This window comes from Amblyomma mixtum, chromosome 2, assembly GCF_055824585.1.
Source record: "Amblyomma mixtum isolate Tamu chromosome 2, ASM5582458v1, whole genome shotgun sequence".
NCBI classification, from domain to species: domain Eukaryota; kingdom Metazoa; phylum Arthropoda; class Arachnida; order Ixodida; family Ixodidae; genus Amblyomma; species Amblyomma mixtum.
The window spans coordinates 150,687,824-150,704,103 of NC_143013.1; the positions used below are offsets into that span (position 1 = coordinate 150,687,824).

Here is a 16,280-nt window from a genome sequence, read left to right on the forward strand (position 1 = left end):
CTCTACACATATCTCTGTCAGGCGGTCCCATCAGAGAAGTGGCGGAGCTCCGGATCCTGGGTCTGTTCATCAATAACAAACTTAGGCCGGACTCTACTATAGCGAAACTCAAGAGCATAGGTGAACAGGTAGGGCGCATGATCCGCCGTGTTTCCAACAAGCGGGGTGGTCTGCGGGGCAGGGACGCGCTACGGCTCGCCTATGCCTTCGTGACCAGCCGGATCCTCTACGCCGTGCCGTACCTACGCACCACCAAACAACAAGACGAGCGCATTGACGCCATCATCAGGAAGGCAACAAAGCGAGCACTGGACCTTCCGGTGGCTACCTCCAACGCCAAACTGAAGGCGTTGGGAGTGCTAAACTCCTATCAGGAGTTGTGGGAGGCCCACCTCGTGAACCAATATACGCGGCTATCGCAGACGGTGCCTGGGCGCCGCCTGCTAAACCGCTTACACATCCAACACACATGCATACCAGAGGGGACGGAGAACATCCCGGTGCTGTGGCGCCACATGCTCTTGGTCGCTCCGCTCCCGCGTAACATGGACATGGCTTCACATGAAGGCAGACGACAAGCGCGGGTTCGCACGCTTGAGAGGCAATATGGGTATAAAGAGGGCGTCTATTACGCGGACATCACAGGGCCGTCGCAAGCGGGATTCTTCACGGCTGCCGTAGTCCACCGGGGAATGAATGTCGATGGGCTATCTTTTCGGGCCCCAAATTCAACACGAGTGGAGGAAGTCGCAATAGCTCTCGCTGCCGCCGATCCAAAATCGAAAACGGTTATTACAGACTCTCGCCGGGCCTGTGAACATTATCTTGCAGGCGAAATATCACCTCTGGCCTCGCAAATTCTAAGACGCGCTCTCGCCGATCCAACTCGCACAAAAGTTATCTGGGCTCCTGGCCACCAGGGTCTACGAGGCAATGAGGCCGCTGATGCGGCCGCCCGAGCGCTCACACACCGGGCTCCTCATCCTAGCTCTCATGGCTCAGAAGCTCATAAACCGCTTCTGCGGTTCCGCGAAATCCTAATTTATTATTGCGACAGCCACCGTCTCTACCCGGCACCTGCCAAGGGGCTGAGTAAGGCGGAGGAGCGAACTCTGCGGCGCCTGCAGACAGGAACCCTTCTCTGTCCTGCAATAGCAAAACACTTCGATCCGAACACAGATGGGCGCTGCCCGCACTGTGGAGAGATCTGCGATATCTTTCACATGGTGTGGGCATGTACTCAGAATCCTCACCTTCCCCCCTCCCCCACCCCCACCCGAGAGGCATGGGAGACTGCCCTCCTCAACTGCTCCACACTGGAGTCCCAAAGGGCTCTGGTCAAGTGGGCGCGAGACGGGGCCTCGTCATGCGGTGTCCCGGACTAAGGATACCGACCATGCAGCAGGGTTATTTATTTTTTTTTAACCCTCAAGCTCTCTTTGATTAAAGTTTTTGACCACCACCACCACCTAGCACAGCAGAGCTTAAATCAATGTCGCGTCCATCTATGCGTTTCTAATTTCTCGCTCAATCTAACTCTGTTGTCATTCTTTTCACCACTGTCTTTATCATTCAGTGTGCTGAGGCTCTCACTTTAAGCCTAGTTTGTATGATGAACACGTTTATTACTTCTATTAACCCCAAAATACAATTCCTTCTTTGCTCTAAGGCTTCGTAAATTGAAAAGGGCGATCAGTAGAGCGCGGACCAAAAACTGATCTTTATTTTTGGATCCAAGCACACGTGGTAACGAGAAAAATTGCAGCCTAACCTCTAACTAACGCCTGTACTGAAAACAAGAATAAAAGAAGCTGGGACAGAATGAAAATCTCAAGAATAGCTCAAAAGAACTACACCTTGCAATAATAGTAAACCCTTGCATACTGCTTCGTCTTCGGCCTTGTGTATCGCTCTGCTTGTAAAAATGAAAACATTGTAAGCCAGCGTTCTCTTCGTCTTCTTTTCTGGCTGCCCACGTCTCGGTGTGCTCCAGATAGATAGATACAGAGAGAGGGAAAGGCAGGGATCTTAACCAGAAAGGATTCCGGTTGGCTACCCTGTACAGGGGAAGGAAATGAGGGGATTAAAGAGGGAAGACAGAAGGAACAGGAAACCGTCACAATCTGTCACTCAAGGCAGTCTCTCTCAAAAAACAAAACAATGCCTTGTAAGCCATGGTGGCGGTCGACTGTTGTGGCCACGGACCGAGAATCTAGGCCTCTGTGAAACGGCGAGTATCAAGGCTGTCCAGAGCTCAACGCAGTTTATGTCTTTCGGTCGCATAGACAGCGCACTCACACAGGAGATGAGTGATTGTCTCTTCACAGCACAGTTTACACAAGAAGGGCTGTCGGCCATCGCGATTCGGAAAGCATACTTATTTGTGAAGGCAACGCCGAGCCATAGACGACACAGTAATGTTGCTTCACGACGCGCTACATCACACGGAAGACGGAGACGCAGTCCATGGTCCAATGCCCTGAGACGATGGTTGCAGAACTCTCCCGTGTTCTACGCTGAAAGTATGAGCTCCATCCTCAAGGAACGAAGCTCACACGCTGCGTCAGCTCTCTTTACAGGACATATACAGGGATTCCGTCAATGTGGGCAGAACCGGCAGCTTCGTCGGCCTGGTGATTGCCACGAATATCGCAGTTACTCGGCAGCCACTAGAAAATTATGTCATGTCCTTTCAATGTGGCGGCATGGTACAGCTTGCGAATTTCTGCAACGAGTTCGTGTCCCCGCGGCGTAGTGCCGCTTGCAGGCCTTGAAGGGCTGCTTTAGAGTCGGTGAAAACTGCGCAGTCATGCGCAGATTCCTGACTAATGAATTGAATTGCAGCCCGTAGAGCAGCTAGTTCTGCACCAGTTGAAGAGGTGAGATAGGTAGTCCTCACCTTCATGATAATAGACCTGGCCGGTATCATCACAGACCCAGCAGAGCTTGTTGAAGTCACTGAGCTATCTGTGTAGACATGCATGCGGTGTTTAAGGTTAAAATGCAGATGATGCAGTGTCAATGTTTGAGAGCAGGCATAGATAAATCAGATTTCTTAGTAATTCCTGGAATAGAGAGGTGCACCCGAGGTTCATGGAGACTCCATACTGGGTGAGCATGGTCTTGAGGCATGGGCGAACTGCGAAGGAAGATAAGCACAATTAGCTTGAAGTGCAGTGGTGAGCAGCCTTGTCTAGAGCGCTCGGGCGGTGCACTTCCTTGCAAACAAATCCAGATTCTGTGGCAGCCTCTAGGCTCCAGCTGCAACGCTTAAACGGAAGTAGCGCCAGATAGCCTCGTAAACAAAGCAGGCACGAAAACTTTGCCCTGTAATGAGGGGCTGCTCTCTAATTTCGGTTTTTGTTACCACGTGCGCACTGCTCAAGCGCTCTAGACAAGGCTGCTGACCACTGTACTCTTGCAAATGCAGTAGGTGGTCTGAGTACGGAACTATATTCAAGATGATCACTCGGAACTCGCGTGAGGTGCCGAATGTGTGTTCTCATGGCTTCAACAGCAATGTATGAAGTAACAGGATGCTCCCCAGCGACAAGAATAGTGGCGACCGTTGAGGCACATTTAGGTAGTCCAAGGCAGATTCCTAGAGCTTGCGCTTGGACACTTTGAAGTGCCTGAAGATTTGTCTTTCGAATACTGTTTAAAATGGGAAAGCTATACCGCATGTATCCCAGGAACAGCGAACAGTACAGTTGAAGCATCGAGCGCACAGATTGGCCCCAGGACTTTCCCCCGAGGAAGGAGAGAAAATGAACAATCGCTGTCAATTTTTGCGCATGTCGTAGAGATAGGAACTCAACGAGAGGTTCCTTTCGATAACAATGCCAAGGAAGCGGCGGCTTCTCTCATAGGGAATGGCGTTGCCATTATTATATATGGGGTAACCCGTCATTGCTTTTCGCGTGAACTCCAAGAGGGAACTTTTCTCAGTGGAAATATTTAGGCTCTCCTGACGAAGGTTTATCATCAGTATCGTTGCCGCCTTTTTTAGTCTCGCAGGAACTTGGGGACAGGTCACGCTTCATGTCCGGATAGAGATATCATCGGGGTATATTGAGATCTGAATGGATTGTGGCAATGAGTCAACCAGGCCGATGAGAGAAATGTTGAAAATAGTGCTCAGCACTCCACCCTGCGCGACTCCGCGCGAATTTAGACGCAAAGAGGTTGGTCCGTCTTCAGTCTTGACAAAACACGACCTCTCTGCCAAATAGCTGCGTATCCAGCCGAACATGTGGCCTCCAATCTCAGCAGCTTCTAATGCGTCCAAAATGGCCTGATGTGTTTCGTTGTCGTAGGCGCCCTTGACGTCTAAGAATATTGCCACGGTCAATCTTTTCAAACTTTTTTGGTGCTGGACGGATGTTATAAGGTCAACCGCATTGCCGATAGAAGAGCGGCCAGGTTGAAACCAAGACATAAATCCAGGGTAGATTTGGTATCTTTCCAGGTACCATTCCAAGCGTGTTAACAACATTCTTTCCATGACTCTCCCGACACTGCTGGAGAGTGCAATCGGGCGGTATGCTGAAATGTCGAGTGGTGATACACCTGGTTTAAGGAGTGGTACAAGACGACTGGTCTTCCATGCATTAGGAACTATGCCGTCAAAGCATGACTTGTTGTATATATCCGGAAGAACCCGTGGAGCCTTTAGGACAAGGTTGACGAGTGCGGAGTAAGTCACACCATCGGGCCCCGGCGATGATGACCTTCTGCAGCAAGCCCGCGCAGCGTCAAGTTCCTCCATGGAGAGCAGGTTATCCATTCGTGAATCCCTCGAGGGTGGAATATCACTAGAGTGCAGCGTTGTGGGTGGGTTCGGTTGGCCTGTTATCCTTGCGCAAAATTCTTCGGCTACCGCGGCCTCACTGCGTTTTTGATGCAGCGCGAGGGATCGAAACGGGTAGCGCTGTTGAGGGGACGTGCGAAGGCCGCGGATTACATTCCAAACTCGTGACAAAGGCTTCCGTGGGTCATGTGTCTCGCAAAATGTCCTCCAACGCTGTGTCTGCAGGGCTTAAATTCTTCGCTGCATTTTCTTCTGTAGGCGTCTTGCATCTCTGAGGCCTCAGCGCGACTTTGTGCGTCGGTATCTGCGCTCTGCCCTGCGCCGTAGCGCCCGCCGTCGTCTAACTTACACCAGTACATTTTTCAAACTGGCGTGGGCAAATGTTATAAAGGTATTGAGATAAATCACTAAGAATTTGAAGAGTGCCCTACATGCTGGGGAGGCTTATTTTATTTTTGGTATACAGATACTTCAATCCACAAGGGATTTTAGCAGAGTGGGAATATAACGCAAACGTAATCAAAGACAACACAACAAAGGGAAGGTAAAGTACACTGGCAGGTACAACAACAAACGCCATAACAATCGCCATTTTTTAACACAATGCACTAACCAGAAAAATATGAACAATTAAGTTTTTGAGCCGTCATCAGAGACTGGCGGCGAACAAAAGAAGGGAGGGTTGAGTTACTGCAGTATTATTTAAGTTACTCCAGTCAGTTACAGTCCTGGAAAAAAAGAATATTTAAAACAATTATTTCTTACGCGGAATGGTGTCATAGTTACTTGATGCCTCTGCCTGGTGGCATATCCGGAAGAAAATGTAATTATATCAGAGACGTTAGCGATGCAATGTCTATTTAAAATCTGATACATAAACGTTAGTCGGGAAACTCGATTACGCTGGGTTAGTTGAGGAAAGTTGGCTTGTCTTAAAAGTTCTGCGACTGACGTACGGGAGAAACTATTATACATAAAGCGAGCTCCCTTCTTCTCCACTCGTTCAACCTTTTTAATGTTAGTTTGTGTTAAAGGGTCCCAGATTATTGCGACGTAATCGGGTACTGGAAGTAGAATTGTGTTATATGCTAGTAAACGGACATTGATTGTAGACAGTTTCAAAGCTCTTCTGAGAAAAAAACAATTAACGACAAGCATTAGCGGTTACTTTATCAATGTGCAGATTCCATTTGAGGTTGTTAGTTATCCAGAGACTAAGGTATTTGTATTTTGTTGCTTCAGAAACAAATATATTGTTAGCTGAGTAAGTAAAATTGAGCTTATTTTTTTGTGAGTACACAGTCGTCTGCATATAATCTTATTTTTACAGGGAAATCTTTTACTACATCACTGATATAAACGAGAAAAAGAAGAGGGCCAAGGACCGAGCCCTCGGGAATGCCAGAATCAAAGGAAAGCTTTTCTGAGTCTTGATTTTTCTAATTAACGAATTCATTAATTCATTACTTGCCGTAAGGTAACCCGATATCTAATTAATGAGCTGAGGATTTTTTAGAATTTTGCTTAGTTTATAAAGTAGTTTATAATAAGATACTTTGTCGAAAGCTTTGGAAAATTCCATAAAAATGACGTCTGTTTGTTTACCGTTGTTTATAGCATTTGCAAAGTCGTGTATTGTTTGAACCAATTGAGTTATTGTCGAGTAGCCTTTTCTAAAACCATGCTGGTGATTTGTTAGAAAGTGATGTTGCTCAAGGAAAGCCAGAATATGTTTGTGAATTATGTGCTCCAAGATTTTACAAGTAGTTGATGTTAATGAAACTGGGCGGAAGTTCTCAATGCGCTGCTTATTTCCTGCTTTATGGAGCGGTTTCAATCTGGCGGACTTCCAGTCGTTCGGCACTTGACCAAGGTGCAAGGATTGTACATACAGAACATGTAAATATTTTGACGCCCATTCTGCATAACGTTTGTGGGGATGCACTCGCCTCCCGGTGGTTCGCTTTCCCGCAATGCACCCCCTACAGTAGTTAGCTTCCCCGCAGCGCTCTCTCTTTAGTTGTGTTAGTTTAACAGGGCAGGGCGCTCGCTCGCTGGATGGACGGACGGACGGATGGACGGACGAATGGACGGATGGACGGACGGATGGACGGACGGATGGACGGACGGACGGATGGATGGATGGATGGATGGATGGATGGACGGACGGACGGATGGACGGACGGACGGATGGATGGATGGATGGATGGATGGATGGACGGACGGATGGACGGACGGACGGACGGACGGACGGACGGATGGATGGATGGATGGATGGATGGATGGATGGACGGACGGACGGACGGACGGACGGACGGACGGACGGACGGACGGACGGACGCAGAGAGGGAGGGAGGGACGGACGGATATATGGGCGGACGGACGGACGGACGGACGGACGGATGGACGGATGGACGGATGGATGGATGGATGGATGGATGGACGGACGGACGGACGGACGGACGGACGGACGCAGGGAGGGAGGGAGGGACGGACGGATATATGGACGGACGGACGGACAGACGGACGGGCGGACGGACGGATGGATGGATGGATGGATGGATGGATGGATGGATGGATGGATGAATGGAAGGAAGGATGGATAGGAGCGCCCCCTTTGAAACGGGGTGGTGCAATTGCTACCATGCTCATCTTTTCTTTATTATTTTTTGTTTACTGTGTTGGCAATTCTCATTAAGAATCGCCATCACCGTTACCTACGGTTTCCTACCATTCTAACCTTATGCCACATCTCTGCTTTTCAGCCACCAATCCTCCAATCGCTTTTTGCTAACTTCCACTGCAAACTTATTTACATGACCATTGTTATCTTTAAACCCTAGGGCCTCAGGAAGAGTGACTGCGCCTGCATCGACATCCTGATGGATACCATCACATTTGATTACGAGGTGTTCAATTGTTTCCACAGATCTACCACACACTGCACATGTGTCATCTTCTTCGTTAAATTTCTTTTGGTAGCTGCGCGTTCTAAGACACCCTGACCTAGCTCCAAAAAGTAGGGCACTGCCTCTTGAGTTATCATAGAAAAATTCTTTCCTGATCTGCCTTTTCCAGTATCGATATAGTTCTACACTATGTTTCTTTTCCATTGAATACATCCAATTTTTAACTTCCGCGTTTTTAACCTGCCGTTTAATGCTCTTTCTTTCTCCGTCCTCATGACCGGCATACTTACTGGTTAGTTTTCTAGTTCTTTTCCGCCAATGTGAGTCAACGCTCTTTCTGTATAAATAATTAAATACGTTAGCTGCCCACCTGTCGCCGCGACACCAGCGCCACGGATGGCGTGTTTTGCCGCTCGCGCGCGGGGGAAGACGGGTTCTCTTTTGCTCCGGACCGGGGAAGCGCGTGGACGTTCACGCGTAACGCTCCGCTCTTCGCCGGCGGGCGGCCTCGTGTGGAAACATGTTCGCCTTCGCTCGTCCCGTCCGGCCTCGGAGCTTTTCCCCTGCCCTACCGTGGGCGAACGTTCGTTCGTAACCGTGCTGGTGAGTCGGACGTCCTCGATTCCTCAGTGTATTTTGTTGCTAGCTGGCGTTATTGTTGTTATAGCAATAAATGCCTTGTTTGTGTCAGCCAGTGTGTCGTTCCTTTCTTCCCGCAGAGCAAGGCGCGCCGTGGTCGGCGAGCGCTCGGTAGCATACGCGTCCACGGGGTGGGGTCCGCGCGGCTTTGAACTGTGTCGGCCGCGGTTAAGCGGGGAGAACGTGTTTATCTCCCCAATTTTAAACACCACACGTTTCAGAAATTCGTTCGGGATATCATCTGGGCCGGAAGATTTTCGGATGTCAAGATTAAGAATCATAATCAAGATGCCCTCTTCAGTTATCTGAACAGGTATAGGAGGCAGGTATGTAACATCGTAACATGGTGTTACGTCTCGCCTTCGTCGTGGGGAAGACAACGACATGGCAGCAGCGAAACGCCGACAAACCCCGACACGCGCGTTGGGTGAGCGCCTGGATTGCCACGGAAGCCGCGTCCGTCTGCCCGGTTGAGCGGGCGTTTCCCGTACACCGAGTGTGAACGCGCGTTCGAAATGCGCGCGAACGCCGCTCATGGACATTCCGGCGTCTGCGCTACGTGGATGGCATCGTTCCCCTCTCCCAGCGCGTGACGACGGCGTGATCTCTCGGGAGTGAGTGAGTGCGTGTGTGTCTGTGATTGGTGCCAGTGAAACTCGGCCCCCATCTAGGGACCCTAGGGAAGGGAACTCTTAAAAAGCCGGCAGCGGCACGGCCGAAGAGTTTTTGTCATCATGGTCTCCTGTTGAGCTGTCGTGATGCAAGTTCCTGCAGCTCACTTGTAAATATTCCTGTATAAAGTCCTCTCTCATTGTCTTTTTCCAGCAGCCTCGTTCCAGACGTCCCTGGATTGTCTCTCCGGCACACGACCATGCTACCTCGAATTTAACAAACTGGTGGCAGCGGTGGGATGCTGCTACCTCGTCCTTAGCAAACTGGTGGCAGCGGTGGGGTGCTGCTACCTCGTCCTTAACAAACTGGTTGGCAGCGGTGGGACGCGAAACATCGGACGCCAGCGGAGAGTTGCGGACAATGGGACGCGAAACATCGGACGCCAGCGGAGAGTTGCGGACAACGGGACGCTGAGCAGCAGAACGGCGAGTCGGGGGCAGTGCAACAGCCCTTTGTGATGACTGGTTGCCTGCAGCGGACCGAATGCGCAGGATTCTTGGCTGCGAGGTTTGGTGAGTGCGGGACTTTCTTCTGCTGAGTTTTGCCAGGCTTTTGTTAGTGTCAGGAACAGAGCTGGTAATTGGGTTGTCGTTGCTGCTGGGTTAGTTGCAGCAAGACAATAGCGGGCAGTAGAGAAGCAGCACTCGGAGCAGCCACGGATTTGAAGCCGCTGCGCAAACCAAAGTTACTGGAGCTTGCGAAAGAGTTGGGTCCGGAGGTATCAGACAAACTCAGAAAACCAGAACTGCTGAAGGCTATTCTTGCGTTGGAGGCTGAAGATGACGAGCTTGCGGAATGCCTTGAGACCATTGAGGAGAGAGAATTGGCAAAAAGAGAACAAGAGGAACTAGAACGTAGAGAAAACCAGGAACGCGAAAGAGAGCTGCGGAGACAGTAACGCGAAAGAGAGCTGCGAGAACAGGAATACGAAAGCGAGATGCGGGAACTCACGCGTGAACTTAATGCCATCAGAAGTATGAGAACGCGATCTCGCTTAAGGTTTTTGAGAAAAGGCGAAAATTTCGGAACTTTTCTGGAAAATTTTGAGAGAATTTGCATGGAGGAGCAGCTTGACCAGAGTTATTGGCCAACTGTGTTGATGGGATTTCTCCCATGTGAACCTTGTAATGTCTGGGCGAGGTTGTCTGACGAGGATGCCCACAACTATGCAATAACTAAAAGTGCGCTCCTCCGATACTTTCGAATTCCCGCGGAGGCAGATTTGGAAGGCCAAATTGACGGTGGCAAGCTACACCGTGAGAGTGTCAGGGACCGAGTTAGGAGCTCCTCTGAGTCGCCGGATGACACGAAGGCTGTGCAGAAGTGGCGGTATAGGACAGGTTTGGTCCAGGAAAGAAAGGCCACTTCGGCAGCGAGGACCGATGAGTTCGGTCGAAAAGCTAGCGAAGAGTGCAGATCCACAAGCCGTGAGGGTTTTGGGGGATAATGTAGGCACTAAGGCTAGCAACGAGGAAGAGTGCAGATCCGCCAGCCGTGAGGGCTCGGGCGATAATGTAGGCACTGCTATAAATAAGGAAAGGGGCAATGCGTTGGTTTTGAGCCCAGAGAAGCATGCACTTTCCGGGAAGGAGGCTGATTCCTGCGGTCAAGAGGATAATACCCAGGAGAAAGACGCCGAAGGTCTCAGTGACCAGGGAAAAGTAGTCCTTGTGTTATTCGAGGAAGGTCATGATCAAAGTTCTGCGAAGGCCGAGTTTAATGGGAATCAAGAGCAAGCTGTGAGTTGCAGGATTCCCATCGAAAACAAAGCCGAGCGACCTGCTTTGTTTGCGAGCACTTTCAGTGCTAAGAAAGAAGCGTCCGTCTCGAACTCTGAGGCCGAGACTATTTTGAAAAGTGAGGCTGGCGTTTTCTCTCAGGAAGAGAATAGTGAGCTCACCGGCCGGCCCAATGAGGGAATCACGGGAGACATTTCTTCGAAGCGGCCGGCGAACAATAGCAGCCGAAGTTTGGAGACGACGCTTTGTTGTAAGGAGATTTACCGCGAGTCAACCGAGTACTCCAGACGCGACAGGCGCCGAAAACGGGCCAGACTGACTGGGCGCGTTCAGAAAAAACAAAAGCCACCTGACCCGTTATGGCGACCCTGCGGTACTTCTTGCAGGACGCGTGAACCTCGCAGCGGGTCGTAGAGGACGCCCAGCTACCGCATGAAAGAACGCCGCAGAACCCGTTCCAGTCGAAGGACATTGCCGCATCGAGAAAGGAGTTCTCGTAGGCGTTTCCTTCATGCGCGACCGTCATCCCCTCGCATTCAAATGTTCAGACGCTACTCGGGTGTTGAAGACGCGCGGCCGGGGTGCGGAACAAATCAATGTCGCGTAGTGTCTGGGGCTCGCAGGTGTCGAAGCGGAGTTAAGCCCTTCGATTTTTGTGAATTGTCGGCTGCTAAAGCCACTGTTGGTGTGCGTCCGCGCAGGGCGCGGTTGAAGAATAGGCGACCCCTTTGAGCCGCGGTGCGGCTCGTTAGCAGCGGATTCCGAGGATGTCTCTGCTGTTTGCTTTTTCTTTTTTAAACCATTCCTGCAGACAAAAAGTTTTGCAGCAAAGAAAAGTTTTGAGCAGGAATAGGTTTCCGACGCGTTGTTTGCATTGAAAGCGTTTCTTTTGATAAAGATTGTTTCGAAAAATGCACTTGTGGTGCCCATGTGTAGCAGCGTCCGTTAAAACGCGAAGTGCTAGCCAGACGGGCCATTTAGGCCACTAGCATAAGCGCCTGGAGTCGCTTGATATTTTTTTTTGGAATTTGGGAAATTAAGGTGACTTTGGCTCCGATGTTGAGCGAATCTTTGCGGGGATATGCAAGGTGACGGCAGTATGCTGATATTCAGAATGAAATGTGCTCATTACGGATCGGAATACATCACAAAAAGGGTGGTGGAGAAAAACTTTAATCAAAGAGAGCTTGAGGGTTAAAAAACCCTGCTGCATGGTCGGTATCCTTAGTCCGGGACACCGCATGACGAGGCCCCGTCTCGCGCCCGCTTGACCAGAGCCCTTTGGGACTCCAGTGTGGAGCAGTTGAGGAGGGCAGTCTCCCATGCCTCTCGGGTGGGGGTGGGGGAGGGGGGAAGGTGAGGATTCTGAGTACATGCCCACACCATGTGAAAGATATCGCAGATCTCTCCACAGTGCGGGCAGCGCCCATCTGTGTTCGGATCGAAGTGTTTTGCTATTGCAGGGCAGAGAAGGGTTCCTGTCTGCAGGCTCCGCAGAGTTCGCTCCTCCGCCTTACTCAGCCCCTTGGCGGGTGCCGGGTAGAGACGGTGGCTGTCGCAATAATAAATTAGGATTTCGCGGAACCGCAGAAGCGGTTTATGAGCTTCTGAGCCATGAGAGCTAGGATGAGGAGCCCGGTGTGTGAGCGCTCGGGCGGCCGCATCAGCGGCCTCATTGCCTCGTAGACCCTGGTGGCCAGGAGCCCAGATCACTTTTGTGCGAGTTGGATCGGCGAGAGCGCGTCTTAGAATTTGCGAGGCAAGAGGTGATATTTCGCCTGCAAGATAATGTTCACAGGCCCGGCGAGAGTCTGTGATTACCGTTTTCGATTTTGGATCGGCGGCAGCGAGAGCTATTGCGACTTCTTCCGCTCGTGTTGAATTTGGTGCCCGAAAAGATAGCCCATCGACATTCATTCCCTGGTGGACTATGGCAGCCGTGAAGAATCCCGCGGGCGACGGCCCTGTGATGTCCACGTAATAGACGCCCTCTTTATAACCATATTGCCTCTCAAGCGTGAGAACCCGCGCTTGTCGTCTGCCTTCATGTGAAGCCATGTCCATGTTACGCGGGAGCGGCGCGACCAAGAGCATGTTGCGCCACAGCACCGGGATGTTCTCCGTCCCCTCTGGTATGCATGTGTGTTGGATGTGTAAGCGGTTTAGAAGGCGGCGCCCAGGCACCGTCTGCGATAGCCGCGTATATTGGTTCACGAGGTGGGCCTCCCGCAACTCCTGATAGGAGTTTACCACTCTCAACGCCTTCAGTTTGGCGTTGGAGGTAGCCACCGGGAGGTCCAGTGCTCGCTTTGTTGCCTTCCTGATGATGGCGTCAATGCGCTCGTCTTGTTGTTTGGTGGTGCGTAGGTACGGCACGGCGTAAAGGATCCGGCTGGTCACGAGGGCATAGGCGAGCCGTAGCGCGTCCCTGCCCCGCAGACCACCCCGCTTGTTGGAAACACGGCGGATCATGCGCCCTACCTGTTCACCTATGCTCTTGAGTTTCGCTATAGTAGAGTCCGGCCTTAGTTTGTTATTGATGAACAGACCCAGGATCCGGAGCTCCGCCACTTCTCTGATGGGACCGCCCGACAGAGATATGTGTAGAGACGTGTTGTCCTTGTGGTTTGTCCTGACGTGTAGAAGCTCTGATTTGGCGGGAGCACAATGGAGACCACAGTCGGCAGCATATGCTTCGACTATGGAGGCGGCCTGCTGAAGGCGGTCCTCCATCTCCCCAAGGCTCCCCTCGGTGGTCCAGATTGTAATGTCGTCTGCGTAGAGTGCGTGTTTTATGCCATCCACCTGAGCCAGTCGGCCGGGCAGGTGCATCGAAGGGCATATGCCGCCCAGCTCACAGACACCAATTGGATAGAACGCTGCAACTCGGCAGCGCGTCAGATGAGCTCGAAGGGGATTTGGCGTCTCCTGCGCAGCCTCATCGACCCTTCTCACAAAAAGGAAAGTCTGAAAGGTAATGCCGATAGCTTAAATTGAGGTCCCTAGCGCAAGAGTTAGCATCATAGTTGCAGTTTGCTGGTAGTTTTTCTTCCTGATGTATGATTTTGAACCAATTGGTTTTGTTTATTGTTTTAAATTGAGATGCGCTTTGTGGTGTAATGTGCCGATCTGTGGGAGTTTTGTGAGTGCTGCTGAACTACTCCCAGTGATTAATTGACTTTGTAAGAGGCAAATAGCCTGGCATTGCTTAGTGGGGATTGTGTCGTGCTTGCGGACTGAGCGGTTGGGTTTTCGGCGTGGTTCTAACGCTAGCGGAGCAGGAGTCACTTTGCAGTGCCCTTTGGGAACCTGCACATGCAAAGGAAGACTTCGGGGTGCGCTGAGCTCCAGAACCGCCGAGAGACAACCGACTCCGGTTGAGACCAGCCTCAAGCGACATCCCTCCGGACAGCGGATGCTGTCCCCTGTCCATCGGGATCTCCTTCCCCTGGCGGGGCAGTCTGTTACGTCTCGCCTTCGTCGTGGGGAAGACATGGCAGCAGCGAAACGCCGACAAACCCCGAGACGCGCGTTTGGCGAGCGCCTGGATTGCCACGGAAGCCGCGTCCGTCTGCCCGGTTGAGCGAGCGTTTCCCGTACACCGAGTGTGAACGCGCGTTCGAAATGCGCGCGAACGCCGCTCATGGACATTCCGGCGTCTGCGCTACGTGGATGGCATCGTTCCCCTCTCCCAGCGCGTGACGACGGCGTGATCTCTCGGGAGTGAGTGAGTGCGTGTGTGTCTGTGATTGGTGCCAGTGAAACCCGGCCCCCATCTAGGGACCCTAGGGAAGGGAACTCTTAAAAAGCCGGCAGCGGCACGGCCGAAGAGCTTTTGTCATCATGGTCTCCTGTTGAGCTGTCGTGATGCAGCGTTCCTGCAGCTCACTTGTAAATATTCCTGTATAAAGTCCTCTCTCATTGTCTTTTTCCAGCAGCCTCGTTCCAGACGTCCCTCAATTCTCTCTCCGGCACACGACCATGCTACCTCGTATTTAACAAACTGGTGGCAGCGGTGGGATGCTGCTACCTCGTCCTTAACAAACTGGTGGCAGCGGTGGGGTGCTGCTACCTCGTCCTTAACAATGGTAAACTGTCGTTATCTTTGGTAAATACAAATATGAAGTGTGCATTACAAAAGTTTGCTATATCTTTGCTGTCAAGAGTCAACGTGCCATTCACATCAAACACCTCACACTGTTTTGATAAAGGGCCAATGCTTCTCCAAAATTTATCTGGTGCAGATGCGATGTAACTTGACAGTAAGTCGCCGTAATAGCGCTGCCTGTCTCTGCCTACCCTATTGAAAAAACTCTGCGTGAGTTTGCACGAGAACAGTGATTTTTGTACGATCACGTTCATTTTGCACACGAATGCGCAGAAATTGTGCGTTACCTGTACGCATTCTGTGCGTCCTGTGTGTACATATGCGCGTACTGTGAGCTGATAGACGTTCACGCACACTCTTTGCGTGTAAGAAATCGTGGACTCTCGTGGAGAACTCTCTGTACGTGGACATCTGCGTGCTGAGAGGGGGCTTGCCGAAGCTGTGCGTGCTTATGTGCATACTGAGCAAGCTCAGTGAGGCTGCGTGTGGCCATGTGTGCGTTTGCTTGCTTAGTAGCAACTTGTCGAGACTGTAAAGGCCCATTTAGGGTGAAAGCAAACAAAGTTCGAGCATTCAGTTAATGATTACTTCTCAATAATGAGCAATAAGCTCACGTTTTGCTGTTTTATAATTTTCGTCTTGGCGTAAGTACCCATTAATCATTTTCAACTTCAGCAAACAAATAACCAAAAAATTATCTTTTAGTGCAAAATGGTTCCCTTCGATACTGCAGGGACCTGTACATGACAACATGCACACTGAGCAAGAACTTGTCAACATTGCAAGTTCATTGTAAAATAATGTAAAAAACAAGCTGCTAATGACTCTTACAGCATCCTTCAGTTCTTCCTTTAACCAATTCTGAAAGTTACAGATATCTTATAGATGAATGATGAAAGCCATCCAGAGCACTTATGTTGTTGCCCGTCATGCAGACAGCCATATTTCGAAATCAGAAGCAACACAACCATTTGTTGCTTGCACTCGAATGGAGTCAATCAGTGGAATAACTCTGAAAGGGCAACAGTGTTTGAGGTGCAACAAACAAGCTTGGGGATATAATCAGGTTCAATCAAACATGACGTGCAGAAAGCGAATTGTGAGCTGTAACAGGAATGTTACGAGGCAATTTCCAAAACCATTTCCAAAGCAATTTCCAAAGTCATTAGCATAAATTTACATACACGTAAAAAGGCTCTGTAAGCCTACACAAAAAGACAGTTTTGAATTCACAGTTGGTGTCAAAAGTTCAGAAATTAGTGCCCTCTCTCCATTTCAGTGACGAATCACAGATCGATTAATTAATTCCCAGTATGGCTCCAGAACAAATCCAATGAATCTCAAATGTGCGAAGTATATATACCACACATGTTGCCTGATTAGCACCAGCATTGCATGATGCA

At 50.5% G+C, this 16,280-nt stretch overlaps 1 long non-coding RNA gene across 1 annotated transcript; it reads left to right on the forward strand.

Moving 5' to 3' along the window:
* The first annotated feature begins 8,178 nt into the window (after nucleotides 1–8,178).
* LOC149361268 (uncharacterized) lies at nucleotides 8,179–14,706 on the forward strand. The gene is made up of 2 exons (XR_016288928.1): nucleotides 8,179–8,322; nucleotides 9,184–14,706. It is a non-coding gene; the product is annotated as an uncharacterized LOC149361268 (long non-coding RNA).
* Nucleotides 14,707–16,280: the final 1,574 nt, after the last annotated feature.